The 15,287-nt window shown below is 41.8% G+C and overlaps 1 long non-coding RNA gene across 2 annotated transcripts in view; it reads left to right on the top strand.

Annotated features, from left to right (window-relative positions):
* LOC121674558 overlaps positions 1 to 15,287 on the top strand; it is a 45,520-nt gene that overhangs the window by 454 nt on the left and 29,779 nt on the right. Inside the window, exon 1 of one of the 2 annotated variants that reach the window (XR_006019672.1) lies at positions 10 to 1,068. The exons of the other annotated variant lie outside the window; for it this stretch is intronic. This is a non-coding gene — a long non-coding RNA (uncharacterized LOC121674558). Of the gene's footprint in view, positions 1 to 9; positions 1,069 to 15,287 lie in introns of those variants that run through there. 2 annotated transcript variants of the gene reach the window in all.

Genomic DNA, 15,287 nt, shown 5'->3' with positions numbered 1-15,287 from the left:
TGCCTCCTTTTCTCCAGGTAAACGTGCCCAGCTCCCTCAGCCACTGCTCATGGGATATGCACTCCAGACCCTTCACCAGTCCTTGGATGGGCAACGAGGAGGAACAAAGCGCTGTGGGAATAGGCTGGTGTCTGGGAGCGTAGGACAGCCCGGGCTTTGTTTAATTTCATACAATGAGGTCCCCATGCCCTACAGTGCTGAGGAAGAATCTGGTAACCGCAAGAGGATATAAAACCTGAGGGTTAATAAAGTTGAAATTCAAGGTCCCCACACGTTGCCTTATTGTTTTTCTAAAGCCACCTCCATTGACTGGCAGCATTCAGAGCAGAAAGCCCCGCAGAACAGTGTGGGTGAAGGAGAGGAGGTAAAAGAAAATGGGTGAAACTTGTCCCCAGGAGCAAGTCTGTGGGAATGGCCTGTGTTACACTAGACAGGCTGAACAGGGAGGTAAGCAGATAAACTCTTCTCTGGTGCAGAACCATGTTTTGGATAAACAACCATTTGAATGCATGCAGTCTCCTTTCTTGGTGCTCTGCTGAAAGCCCTCCCTGTGGTGTATCTGCAGGGGCTTTGTCGCCTCACTGCCAGCCTGTGATGTTTCTCTTACAGAGGAACAATGTGCTGGTCTCCTCAGGATGCTTTCTGTTGGTGTTTATAATCTCTTTTTGGAAAGAGTTTGGACTGGCTCTTGAACCAGCATTGCAACAAATGGCTTGTTGGTTGTGCGGTCCTGTACACAAAAGCAGTCTGTGCCTGGGAAACAGGACGGTGGTGTTAACATGACACTGTGCCCGGCTAATCTTGAGCTTTGGAAAGCTTCCCTAGGCTGTGGTGCTGTCCTGCACAAGAGCTGGGAGCAGAAAATCCCTTTCCTTCCTAGGGCTTTCACAGCAGCATGTTTGGAGTACCAGTGCTTCGTGAGTTTGGGCTTAAGTTAGTGCAGTGCCATGGCAGAGCTAAATCCCAAATCCCCTGTAAGTAACATGCAGGTATCAGAGGGGCTGCTGCACCTGAAATGAGGAGACAGCTACAGGAACTGAATGCTCAAAGCACGTGTTTTGAACTGTGGTAAGAGTGTGATTCCCTGCTCTGGCTGAGCTCTGTCAACAGCTTCTTTTGCTGTTTACCATTCTCACCTTGCCTAGACCTCTTCTGCTGTTCCTGCCTTCAGCTGTACACTTCAGTTCATCTTCTTCTCTGTCTTGCACCAACCCTAGTATTTGCTTGATCACATAATAATCCAATTCTGCTTGCTTTCTAGCCAAAACCAATTTACTTTCTGCTGTTTTAGTGAGTTGAATTGGCTTTGTGCTGCAATCAAATGTGCACTGGAGCAAGGACTTGGCAGAAGCACATGTCCCACAGGGAAGAAACTAGGGGAGGGATGGGGGAAGAGGGCTACCTCTCTTGGCAGCAGTGAGTGGTGACTGTAACTGAAGCCCTGATGTGAAGTTGCAGTTTGAGACACCACTACCCATCAGCCTTCTCAGTTTGGGGCTGTCATCTGGCTAGCAAAGGCAGCCTAACAGCAGGAGTGTTTGACTGTTTTGTAGCTTTGTTTGTTTGTAATTCCTACTGTTTCTATTTAAAGGCTGTTTAAGCTAGTTTGGCAGATTTTACCCTAAAGATTAGGGTGCCTGCATGAACTCTGTTCTCCTCTCTAGATGACAAATATTTGGGAAATAGATTCATCATTTGCATCCAGCAGAGGATATCTGCTCTTGATGGGGGGGCATGAGGAATTATGTCTCCCTTCTGGTGGGCAGGTTTCATACAAACAGTCAAAAAATCGCAAGGAGACATGACAGGAAACAGACGTTTTGGAGGGGCTGAAATATAAGAGTATCCTTGACAGCCACTGTTTGCAGTATAACTAGTAGTTTTGTTAAAGTATTTCTCTTTCTGGGCTGAAAGGGTTCGAGTTAAGGCCATTTTGGTTTGATGGAAGACTGGGTGGAACTGAAGGGATGCTATTATGGACTGGGTAAAATTCAGTGCAGCTGGTGGGCAAAGTAAGTGTTTAGAAGTGGTTAAAGTCATTATGGAACCAGGTAGCTGAAATAAGAGGGTCACAACCAATGCAGAATTACAAGGTGAGATCTACATAAAAAACCTTAACTTTATGACATAAGGGTTATTCCCTGGAAACTCATAAAGAAAATGCAAGATAGGTATTGACTGCTGGAGTTGCCTATATATGACATAAGAACCAGTGAAACAAGCAACAGAAAATGATGCTGACTAGGGAGAAACATCCAAATGTAGGAGTAGGAATGTGTTTCTAAGGAGAAAATCATGAAGAGATTAGATATGGTACTGGCTAAATTTAAATGACAACCACCAAGGAAAAAGATCAGATCATTTGTTCTTTATTGCAGATGAAAGGATGCTGTGTTGTATGTAAGCAGATAGGTTTGTATCAAACATACACTTAATTCTGTCATCAATTTCTCTTTGTAATAGAAAAAACCTTTGGGACTGAATTTTGGCTAGCTGATGAAGTCCAGAGGGACTGATGTACAGAAAATGAAGTGTGAACTGTTTTTTTTTTTCCTGGTAATTTACTCGAGTAGGTCACATCTATGTCTTGGATCAATGTAGTCCTGGATACATGCTCCAGTCTAACAAAACAAAATACAACAAAACAAAACAAAAAACCTAAAACCTAATCTAGGTACAGGGTACAAGGTGCTATAAATAGATCTCCAGGGACAGATTTCTCCAACCAGGCAGGCAGGCAGGCACGCAGGGCACCACTGGAGTCTGTTCAGTCTGACAGGAACACTAAGCTCCTGAGATCAGCAGGACTAAAATTAGCTCTGGAACACTATTTTCTACCCTTGTGCTGTTGCTTTTATATGAAATCTGTTGTTTATTGTTATAAACAACAAGAAAAGAATTTGGATTGAAGGCTTTTTTTTTTTTTTTTTCCTTTCTTAAGGAGATTTTGAAATCCCTGGTCTTTGGAATGGGAGGTAAATTCAGTTTGGGAACTAAGTAATTGGTTATGTGTGGTCAATTTTTTCTCTGCTAATGACAAAAAAATATCCCAACACTAAAAATTTTTTCAGCAAAAGAAATGTAAACAGTCATGACTGATTTAATATTAATGTTGTATCCTTGGTGTGTGATACTACAAATACTAATTTTTAAAAGCAATGGAACCAGTCCTTGAGCTTCTTTTATTGTTGTCTTCGGAAATGTGTGAATTGGTTGGTTGGTAGTTGTTTCTCTGACAAGGCTGAGTCCTTCCCAGCATCTTCTTAGTAATTGTCTAGTTCTGGTTTAGAGATCTTACAACACGGCTTTCTGAAAAGTGGGATTTTGTCTCACTGAATCTAGACCCTGACTGAGGAATAGCCAGTTTCTGGGACACATCCGAAACAGGCTGAAGGTAGTGAGGATGTTTCTTTTGAAGCCTTGAATCCTAAAAGGCTGTTATCTGTGGGCCCCTTCATATTTACATCAGCTTGAAGAACAGAGCTGTAACACCAGCCTCAGTAATACTCTGCATCACCACAGCTGTCACTTTCATGCTGGCTTTCCTCAAGTTCTTTTGTTGCTGGCCACCCAAGATGTATCTGAAACCTTATCATTCATCTTCTTTTTCCCTGTTCCTAAATGGAGTTATAGTAGGCTAAAGCCATTTTTTCCCTTCTAAAATATTGAGCAAAACCAAAATGGCTTTTGAAATCTGAGAGACTGTTAGCATTAAAATTTCTCCCTCATTTCTTAACAGCCCATTCTCACAATTTCCATCTGTGTTGGGCTGAACTTGGGGGAACCCTTGTCTGTGTAGATCTTGGAAACTGTCTGCAACCCCATACTTAGTTTTCTGTAATAATTTACCACTTAAATGTGAAAATATTTCAGGACAGAAATTTGCTTTCAGAGGACTTTTAGACCTTGTGTAGATCTCTGCAGTCTTGACTACTCTAAAATTCACACTGGTGGACCTTTGTGTGGTGCTTTTGTCGACCATCCCAGAGGTCTCAGTAGTCCTGGGCTTCTGATTCTGTATGCCAGTTTGCAAATTGCACAAAATTGCAGCAAGAGCAGCTATCTGGGAGCTCAGGCCACTTCCCTGTCTCTTGGCATGAGTACATTGCATTCCATTTTATATTAGTAAAATATTTATGAAGTTTTATTAACATAGTAGGGGCTCTTGCTCTTTCACAAGAGGTAGGAATTACGAGCAGCCTGCCTTCTCTCTGATTTAATCTGCTTTCCCATCTAGTGTTTTTCTTTTCTCATCCAGACACAGATAAAATCCAAAAACAGGGTATTTGTTTTGTGGTCAAAAGTATCAGGGTTGGAGGCAACACTTGGGGCAGTCATTGGAAAGATTTCTCGTGGATAGAAAATTTATGAAGCTACAGAGGTGCTGGGTTCAGTAATCGAGCCTTAAAAGGTATTCAAACATTTTGTTCCTGAAGAAAACACATATTCCTGGGCGGCTCTGAACTATTTACATCTGGTTGGTCTGTCTGGAGCGCTAAACATTGGCAATTGTATGTGTTAAGAAGGAAAAGGGGAATTAAATTTAGGTGTCCAGTTCATGCAAACAATTTGTCGTGCTTTCTTTCGACCTCCTGAAAAAGAAATGCAACAGTGGCATCCTGTGGCCCAAGCAGTTCATGGCAGGTGGGTTTGGTTTAGGGCAGAATCTGCCACCGAGGTCTTCCTGCACTGAATGAGAAATGGATCAAGTTATTTCTAAGTTAGTTTACAAAAGAAGCCCACGATATTTCAACACAGTGCACATTTAAAACCTGAAGTAAAAAGCTGGTATTTACTTTTCCACCATTTTATCTTTTCTGCTAATTTTTCTACCAAACACCTTGGTGTTTGGGACAGAGAGGATGATTTCAGTTACCCACCAAGGATACGGGACTTCTGCATTGCTGTCTTTATGCTGATGAACATTTCCTCCAAAAATAGGAATAGAGGAGAGACTCCTGTTTCTAATAACCTACGGTTTAGTGCACCATACTGGGTCTAAAAACGAATGTTTCAGGGAAGTCCAATGAAAAGAAGACAAATAAGAGTTGTTTTCCCTTGCACCTACATCATACCCAAGTGCTCACTCCCACACACCCTATGTGGGTCACTTGAGTTTTTGGAAGTCCTGGCTTTAACGTGTTTAACTTGGACAGGCTGCAATTTCCTTACCTCCTCACTGGCAGATATTGGCAGCCGTGACCACCAGGCTCTCTCCAAAAGCTTTCAGGCATGCCAGAAGGCACATTAACGAGGAACATAGAGACTCACCTGCACTCATGTGGGCAATTGGCCAGCAAGCTGCTGATTGCCTCACTTTTATTTCTCCTCCCCCTGGTTTTACGGTGGCTTCTCTTCTGTAAGAGAGGAGGTGTTAAAGTGGTGTCTTTTAAAGCCTCTTCCTTCCTACGTCTTACCTTCGCACATAGAGGTGTAAGTGCTATTGAAGGCTCAGCATCAGGAAGGAGTGGGGGGGGGATGAAACGAAACCACTTTCTTTGGTTTAGTTTTTCATTTTCTTGTATCCAGGAGGCTCAGCACGTTCTGAGTCATCTACCTTGAGAACTGGAAAAGCAGAGTAGGGGCAAGGTTGTCCTCTGCTGCCTGTGCTTGGAAAAACCTGTGGGCATTCAGTTTTCTGTTGTGCAGAAAAGTCACCATGTGATGGCTGAAGCAGGAGGCAGGGGAACAAAACCAGCAGCAGACAGGGGCTCAATTGTTGCCTTTAATGACGAGTAAGTACTCTGAAGATTTTTGTGGAATTGCCTAACCGAGCTTGCACCACAGTTTCTGGACGGTGTTAATCCCCGGGCTGCCTCTTAAAACACGGACGCGCATGAAAACAAACAAATGTTGAGACTGGCAGTGGCTCCAGAGATGTTAACCCTGCTCCTTTTTGTCAGTTAAACTGACAACCCAGATAAGAAGAGCCGGTGTTGGTATCGTCTCTTGCATAACAAACCGCTCTCGACAAAAGAAGCAGCCTCCTGTCAAACGAATTTCCTTTACAACTGCCGAGGGGACTATTTTTAGTTTCATCTGCCATTCTTTACTCCTTAATCATCAGCTTCACTTTTTCTCAGTTTTTCTCCCTTTTCCCCCTGCACAGCTAGCTCTGATACCAGGTACTGCTGATAATTGGCGGAGGAGCACGAGGGCACTGGGCTCTCAGCTGTTCCCTGTTAATGTGTGTCTGTATGGGATGCTACCGGCCTTGCCATGTCGAGCTCAGCTCTGGCCTGTGTTTCCACCTTCAGAAAAAGACAAACAGACCACTCAATCTAGATGAGGGATGTCAAAGACCAGCAAGTGAATGGGACCAGTTCTTGCCAGGAAAGGGTTTTTTTAGCTAAGGCTACGTTCAGAAAACATGCTTTAATTTGCAGGAGTAGAGCTACAAATGTCCAGTGTTGAAGTGACATCACAGGCACACGGCATCAGCTTCATATACCATTGGCAAAGAAAGGCAGAGCCTGGCTTTTCCACTGGAGATAAAATTAAAGTGCTTTGGGAATTATGGTGTTTATTTCGTCAGTCTTGACTCTGTAGTACTGGCTGCTTTTCCTTTTGGTTTGCACGAGCCACTGCATGTTTGTAGCCTGTTGAGCAGCAGAATAATTCTTGTCCTCTGGCTGAGATATAGAACAGCAATCCTGCCTATCTGTAACCCATTAGAGATTTTGTAGTGCTATTTGCAAGCATAAGAGAATCTTTAGTCATTCAGGAAGCAGCACTGCTTTGCTCAGTTGCGCCCAGTAATTCAGTCAGGTCCATCATCCTCCCAGCATCTTTATAAAGCCTAATTCATGTGGGTTTTTATGTATTCTATACTTTCTTCCTCCACAGTATGCAAAAGCTTCAAATAATGAGTGGTTTCATGCCTGTTGTGCTTCTGTAAAGTACAAGTTTTATACCCATTTTATAGCTGGATTTGAGGAACACAAAGGCAAAATGAATAGCCCAAAGTCAAGTCTCTGGCAGCAGAGGAAATTATGATTCTGTCACCTGAGGGAAGTTAACAGTACTGAAGTACTAGCTAACGTTTTCCAGGGAAGTGCCACAATCCTCATAAAGAAGGAATCACTAGAAATGATCAAAAGTTTTTACCACCGCTATTTTCTTAACAAACATGAGTTTTCAAATGATACAAGATATTTGCAGAAAATGTATTTATTTTGAGAAAGTGAAGTAAAATTTATTGGATTCAAACAAAAAGGAGTTAGATTTATAATGTAAATGTTCCAATTGGTCTTTTTCCCTAGTGTAAACAAAAAAATAAAAAGAAGAAAACCTGGGAAGAAAGCAAAAAAGAGACCTGGTTTCTCCCGTGGATTGAGAATGCAAATGTATAGTTGATGGGAAAATAAAAACTTCATCTTTTTTTTCAGGCTTTCCTCTCCAGTCTTAGTCTTTTTGCCTTTTGAGTGTAACTGACTAGTGCAAGTGTGACCAGTCTCCTTAACCCTAATAACATGCACAGCACTTTGAACAACACTCATGAGCCAAGGAAAATGAGAGGGAGAGAGCTGGGAAGAGGTCTTATGGCTGATGACAGCAGCTCCTTGTGACTTCAGCTGCTTTACTGTCCAGTAGAACAGGGATCTCCTTAGCAGTTTTTTCTGGCTCACCTCCTGCCACTGCCTGGCTTCTCACTGTGCAGTAGCCCCCACATTCGTGCACTTCTGCTGGGATCCACCTGGCGTAATCCCAGTCTATGTACAGCAGAATTATTTGTGGGCTTCTCAAAGGCTGGTTACCCCTGGCTGTGGCATACACCACTGTGCAGCCTACAGTCTGACATAAAATTGTCCCTGCTTTTCTTTTGCCAATATACCATTGTTTTTGACAGTGTAACTCTTTACTTTCAGCTTTCTTTATCATGACATTTGTGAAAATCTATTTCTGATTCTGCTCTTTTCAAATCTCTGAATTAGATTTTGGTTTAGGAGCTGGAAGTAGAGAAAAAACATTAAAGGCAAGATTGGTTTTGTATTTTTGAAGATGCTTGAAAGTCTGCCAGAGAGCTGTCAGGTTACTGATGGCTTGTGACATATGAAAGCAGACAAGCAAGGGTTCATAATAATTCAAGATCTGTTGAAAACCATATTGAAACATGGCTAGCAGTAAGGGTTTTTTTAAGAGAAATTTTTCATTGTGCATGTTCAGACTCAGAAGTGTATTTCAGCCCTTGCTGTGAGAAAAAAACTTGTGACTTTAGCTTTATGTGCACCCTTTGGATTTTGCCTCTCTTGCTTAAATTTTCAGTGTTTTCATCCCAGTTCATCTGTCACATCTCTTGCCTGGGTTCCTGGCAGGGACACTGCCCTTAGGTGTCTGCATACGTGGAGTCCCCATTTCCCTGCTGCCTGGGTATGTGGAGCCTTTCTTTCATGCATTTATCCACTCATTCAGTAGTCCACTTCCCTGCCTCTGTAGGCTTTTGTTGTTCTACAAAAAGGAGCAATTGAATCTTCTCCTGGATCAGTGGTGTGAGAAGTAGCAAGAAACTTCTTGGTGAAGACCCTAGAAAAAAATCATTTAGGTTCCACTGGGTGAAGAGGGCCTGACCTTCAGAATTTCCCGTGGTGTGTTAAGAGGATTTGGGCAAAGATCTTAGGAAAAAATGAGAACTCTGCTTTCAGAATGGCCATGAAATGAGAAAGCCAAAGAAATAAACAGATTTTCCTCTCACACTGTGTAAAGGGCTCTCTGCTGAAGAATCACCAGCTGAATGCATATAAGGAGCTGCCAGCAATCATTAAGCTCAATTAACCATATTCTTGTGCCCATGATAACATCTGTGGATTATTTAAACAAAGTGATGGTGGGCAAGGAGGAGAGGAAAATTGAAGAAAAGAGGTTCTGCTGTGAACACTCGTACCACCATCACCCAAGCGACGCTGTAATACAGAAACTGGGTCAGAGACACCCTTCCCCCTCCATGCTGCTGTCAAAGTTATTTGAGTGTCTATTGAAACCCTCACAATAGAAGAGTTTGGCTCCTGCATTTGCTAAGCAAAACTGATTTGTGTTTTGCTTAAACAGAAAAAACTGCTGGGTAATTTTCTGAGCAAGTACAATGTGGCGGTTCAGTAGATCCCTGAAAGCTGATTTCTTGGTGATTTGCTTTTCGTTTAATAAGACACCAATGCTTTTATTTAGCATTTCAGAATTGGCATGCTGAGTCTGTGTTTAGGAGCCTTAAAACTCTGTCTTGCCTCTGTTAGTTTTAGGACTGGCACTGGTAGTCTTCCTTCAAAGTCTGAAAGACTGCGGAAAGTCTCTTGAGAGGTTGTCTTACTGATGATTTAAATCTAAGTTAATTTCTTTATTTGCTTCGAGGATAATTGAAGTAAAATATATTACTTTGGAAGTATGGCTTGGATAGATTTAAGCACAGTGCTGTTCTGGACTCTTCCCACTGCCCTTTTTAATCCTTGAGTCTTTCATCCTTGTTTACAGCTGTCCCATTAGCAGTCTCAGCCTTCTGGTGTGCTCTGTCTGCTCTGGGATTTTTCCATCTTGTTTTTCTGGCTTCTTTCAGGGAGTACCAGTGGCTCTACCTTGTCCTGAAAAGAAAACAAAACTGCACTTCATGCTCATAAGGACAGTGTGCACAGGTTGTGAGTAAGCACAGAACCTGGGTGTTTGGCTATAAGGAGTGACATTGTTTTGCAGTCCTCATAAGCCCTTATTCCAAAGGAGACATGAATGAAGTCCAGAGTCTGAACCTGTTTTCTAATATTAAGTCAATAACTTATCTAATTTCACTTCTTCTCCCTCCTGCCCTCAGCATGCAGGGAGGAGTGAGCACATGCCCTCTCACACATTTTTTCCCTTATATAAAATGTCATTTATTTCCTGAAAATTGCCCAGCTTGATGGACAGTCTGGAGCTGGCTGGGGGACTTAATTTGCCATGGAGCCCAGAAAGGTGTTTGGGCCATGGCTACTGGGAATTGCACACCCTAAGTAGTTGTGACATCGTGTGTTAAGGAGGCATGTTTGGGAGTGACGAAGGAGAAGGAGATGGAACATCATTTCCTTGTTTTCTCTGTACCTCAGTCTACTCTCTGAACAAGGTATTTAATTGTTATCAGGCAAAAATGAGAGCCTTTGTGCCCATTCATATGTAGCTTATTTCTGCTTCTTCATCTTATTGTGTATTAAAAAAAAAAAAGGAAAAATAAAGGAAAGCGTTCTCGGGTTTGTGAGTTAGCTTCAATAGTGATCATCTCTTGAGCTACCTTTCTTAACAGGCACATAATTACCTATGTCAGCCTCTCTTCCTTGCATTCTAAGTACCAAGAGGAAGAAATAGAAATTCTTGCCATTCCACCCGATTCCCAAATTTTGGGAGAAACTCAAGAAGGGAAGCCTGAAGTATGATGGCAGAATGACTTCTCTTTTTATGAAGGCTAATAATTTTCCAGCCCTGTCTCTGGCAAATCCTCTATCTGTAATAATCAAGTCAGTACATACAACATAGTTTTTTGACAGAACAATATTTCTTCATAATTTAGTAGCATTGTACACACACAAAAACAGAGTTATAATTAGCTCTCATCCCTAAAGTTGGAAGAGCTTTTCAGTTCATTGGAGGCTGCTGGCCAACTCTCTTATCTAATTGGATGAAGTTCCTACTTTCTCCCATTTGTATAATGTCTGCTTTTACACAAACTCATTAAGTGCAGCTGTACTCCAAGTTTCTAACAACAGCCCCAGTGAAGACGAGGCAGAAGTTTAATAGCTGTTCTGTTCTCTCTTTTTCATCTGATCTCAATCCATTTTGGTGGTTGATGTGTGCCCAAACATCTTGCCCTAGCACCTAATTCTACCCCCTCCAGCTTTTTATTACGAATTATCTTAATAATTAGAAACCAGACAAATTGCATAAGATTGATCTGTCTGTTTTGAAACTGGAGAGTTTTCAGCTTGCTTTCAAGGAAGATGGATTTAAAGCAATTATTTGTTTCTGTGAGGCATACAGAAGTGATTTTCCCCCTTCATTTTAAAGCTGGCATTAAGATGAAATCACATAATTACTACAGTGTTCTTTAAATCTTCAGAGGCATTAAACTGATTATACAGGTAGAATAACAGCATCATAGTTAATATATTAAGGTTTTTCATTTAGATGGAATTTTTGGCATTTTAAACCAAACAAACCCCTCCACTTTTGTCAGTCTGACTGCTTTTTTTTCCTCATGTTGCCGTGTATAATTTTAAATTTCTACTTAGCTGAGTATACAGAGTAATAGAAAGTCTTCATTTGCCAGAATTCAAATTTTTCTTACAGTACTGCCTACATACATTCAAATCACATTTACAAAGAAATGTTTACCACACACTTCCAGCAATACAGATACATCATTAGTGTATCATTAGTATTAGAGTGATTTTATAACTCTTATGGATGGGTTTTTTTTTTCCATTGAAGAACTATTCCAAGTTTTACTGGGGAACTTGCAGCTGTACAATTTCCTTTTCTTACTGTGTTCCATCTTCCCACCAAACAAGGGAAGCTGGAGGAGAGAGGGAAACTCAGGGAAGAACTTTTCTCACAGCATTGATTGTTTCATGAGGACACGTATCTGTGATGATGAATGCTCTCTCTCATGTAGCCAGTGATGGGGAGACATGGGTGACAATAAGGATGACATTCTTTGGCACTGGGGACTGAAGTTACAGCTGTGTATGTGCACACGTCTGCAGTGCAAAAGAGGGGAGATAGCAAAGAAGCACAGTGGGATGTGTCTGGGAGGGGGGAGGGGAAGCTCGGAACAGGCAGCAACAGTGAGACATCAGTGGAGGGACTCAAAGGGACTCCCTCTAAGCCTAAATTGAATAAGAAGGGAAATTTCCCTCTGTTGGTGCTCCAGCTCCTAGCATCGATATTCCCTTCAGGTTGTAGTTCTCTCCTGGCTCTGAAGGTCACCAAAGGCTTGACCCTTACAAGGCTCACAACACCTTTAGCTCTGTCTAGCATTTAAAGATGCAAACATCTGGCAAAATCCAAAGGCCAGTATGAATAGGGAGGACCTACTGAACCCTACTTCCTCTACCTTAGAATCTTCCCTCAGTTCAAACACTCATAAAGAGGTACCAGAGTTGAACATTTTTGTTTCTATTCCTGTGAGTGTATGAAAACTGAGCAGTGTTGTAACCAAGTCCTTGTTGAGAGACCTTTACGGCAAAGTTGGCAAAATTCATGAGTGCAGGTTGAATATCAGTCTTTTTGATAATGATACCAAGAGGTAGTTTAATTCTTTGTTCTAATATAAAACTTAATCTTAGCATGAGTCACAAGTAGTTTTGACTGATAAATGTCTCTAATCAAAAACTGAAATCTGTGAACATCTCTTGTTTTCAGATAATTGGCTCCATCTATAGACATGTTCCATCATGATCTCAATCCCTTTGTAGACAAATATGAAACATGGGCATTCTTCTTGTTTAGAATCCCATTTGTTGTCTGCACTGGGGCTGCTACCCCACATATACATAAAATAGCTTGTCTGACATTCATAAGTGAGAACATTTAGGTCTTTTCTACGCAATAAAGATAATGCCTTCTAAGTGTGCAAGCTTATTTTTAGAGGAAATATTTATGTATTGAAAGGGCTTTTATAATGCTGGAACATTTGTTTTGCCAGCTACAGTCATCATAGGTACATCATTAAATTTACAACAGTAGCTGCTCTCTGCTAATTTTGTAATGTTTTGACAGAACTGAAGACATGAATGTATGTTTGTGCTACTAGTCATCGGTGAATCATACCACTTAATTGGATAGGTCAAGAAGAGAAATAGATGTGGTCTTTGGGAAATGAAAATGGCTTCTTTCATTTGTGACTTTGAGTTTGTTTGTACACTGCTTTTGTTGGAAGTAGCAATTTTTGATGAGGATTATGGAAAAAGTGGTGACTTATTTTCCTAACACTTGAGTGAGTGGTGATAGTTGTTGGAGGATGTGATGACAGAAGAAAAGCGGGTTTTAATTTTGGTTTTGAAGTGGGTGGGGGTGGACAAGTGGATACTCAAGACACATTAATGAAGTTATGTTGACAACTGTTAAGTGTGAAGTCTGTCGTGTATCTCATTGCAGTGAATGTGTCTTTATGAGCAAACTGCATTGGAGACATCTGTGCAATTGTCAGCTGTAATTAAAGGATGATTCAGCAGTGGACATACAGCTGAAAATGAAGGACAGAATGATTTTTTTTAATGTGGGTGTGTATACTTCTGTTTGCCAAAAGTGACATATTTTTTTGACTAGCTAATTCTTTCCAAGTATCTACTAAAACAAAAATTATTGGACTTAATTTCTATTTTTTTAAAAAATAAAATTTCTGCAGTAGGAGAGAACTTGAACATTAAATTTAAGGCAAGCAAGTGGAGACTTTTTGATCATACCCTTGTTGGTGGCATTCTGGCGATGCATGGAGAAATTACTTCCAGAAAGACTTGGGAAAGCATGAGGTAAAACATCACTTGTCAAGCATGCAAAATAAGCAAAAAAAGGGTACTGCTTAGAGCAGGGCACCTCTCTGCTTGCATGCGCGGTGCTCACTTGTAACACACGTTACAGCTGTGTGTCATGGTCCATTTTCCTAACACCTTTCTGACTCTACTATGGATTTTGATGTTGTTTTCAGGGCTTGCAAGGGACAGCTGGAGTTTCTCTTCATAAGGGATGAGCAATATTTGGTATGGCTGGCTGATTTTTTACTCTGCCACATAGCTTCCCACCACAATCAACCTGAACTTAAAGAAAAGTAGACATTTGAAGAAAAATCCAGGCTTTTCTCAGGTATTTGAATAGCTTTATATAGCAGTTAAAGCTGTTCTGCAGCTATCAGTGCAAATACTAAAATATCTCTTCCTAGCTCCTGTTAATATTGATGGGAGTTTCCCAGTAGATAATGATGGAGTAGTTCTCAAGTGGGGTAGCATGCTTTGAAAAGTGTGTGATGTGAAGAGGAGGTTAGGCCTATCTGAACCTTGGATGCTGTCTCATCTCTTGTTGGAGATAGCTGTATAAATTTATCTTTTTATACTTCTTGAATATCTTTTATGACCTTTGGAGTGCCCTTCCTTTCCCCCTCCATCTTGGCAGAAAGCAAGGAAGCAGCTACAAAGTAACAGCACTGATGTCTAATTCCAGAACTGGAAGCTGTTATTTGGATGTAACTGGAAGCAGTGCTATTTGTCCTTGGTTAAGGATTGATTTTGTGTCCCTAATGAAAACACTGGGATAAAGAATCGTGCTGATTTAGGTGGTAGGCAGCTGGAGTGAAGGGCTTGTTAAGTACCTGGTCTGTGAGGCAAAGGAGTGAGGAGGAGCTGAAAATGAGCATCTTTGTTTAAAATACATCTGTTTCTTTTCCATGGCCACGTTTTTCAAGTGTAAAAGGTATCAGCTTCTTTTCGAGTTGCGAGTTGGAGGAAGCTGTGCCTGCTGCTAGCAGTAAATGAGTTACTTAATAGGAAGAATGTTTGCAAAGCCTGGAGAGAAATAACAGCTGCTTTTTCAAGTAAAAAAAAAAGCAAACCACCCAACCCTATAACATTTCAAAACTGTAGCATGATCAGGGATTTTTTTTAAAGGCCTGGATGAAAGGAAATTAGTAATGTGTAGGGGGTGCTGAGTGGCCCAGGCACCTCACCTATTTTATTCCTAGCTGTAGAGGGAATTCAGAGTTTGACACCAGATGTAAAGCAAGCCCAGAGCCACATGAACTACTAGCCAGCTTCCTTCAGCAACATTAATTTACAGTCTCATGAGAGAACACTTTGGTTTGCTGCCAGGTTTGACTTCAAGCAGAATTGTCGAAGGACAGAGCAGTGCAGGCAGTGGTCCCTTTCAGGCCACAGCATCTGGGCACTGGAGCAGACAGCCCAGGCTCCTGGCTGGGCTCCGATGCAAACATTACAGAGCACGTCTGTGCCCCAGCTCCCCGCTGAAAGGCAGCATTAATTATCCTGCAGTTCCGTGGCCCTGCTCCGCCTGCCTGGTGTATTACAGGGTGCTGGCATCTTTACTCTCTGGAAGTGGGCTTGCCAAAACTTGCGTCTGAGGTTGGCTGACGTGTTTGGCATTGCTGGGCCCTGCCAGTGGGTTCCTCGGTTGTTTGCTTGGGAGAAGGGCAGTGGAAGTGGTGCGGGCCAGGAAGAGGAGCTCTTTAGCCAAAGTCTCTTTGGTTTGCCATTGGCAATGCTGTGGGATGACACAGTAAGAAGTAGGGAGACGTGATGCCTCTCAGCTTTTTCAGCGATCCCGTCTTA

The sequence above is a fragment of the Corvus kubaryi genome, unplaced genomic scaffold (assembly GCF_017639235.1).
Source record: "Corvus kubaryi isolate FWS band 111438036 unplaced genomic scaffold, C.kubaryi_AGA036_p1.0 69, whole genome shotgun sequence".
NCBI classification, from domain to species: domain Eukaryota; kingdom Metazoa; phylum Chordata; class Aves; order Passeriformes; family Corvidae; genus Corvus; species Corvus kubaryi.
This window is presented reverse-complemented; position numbering and strand designations above follow the sequence as displayed.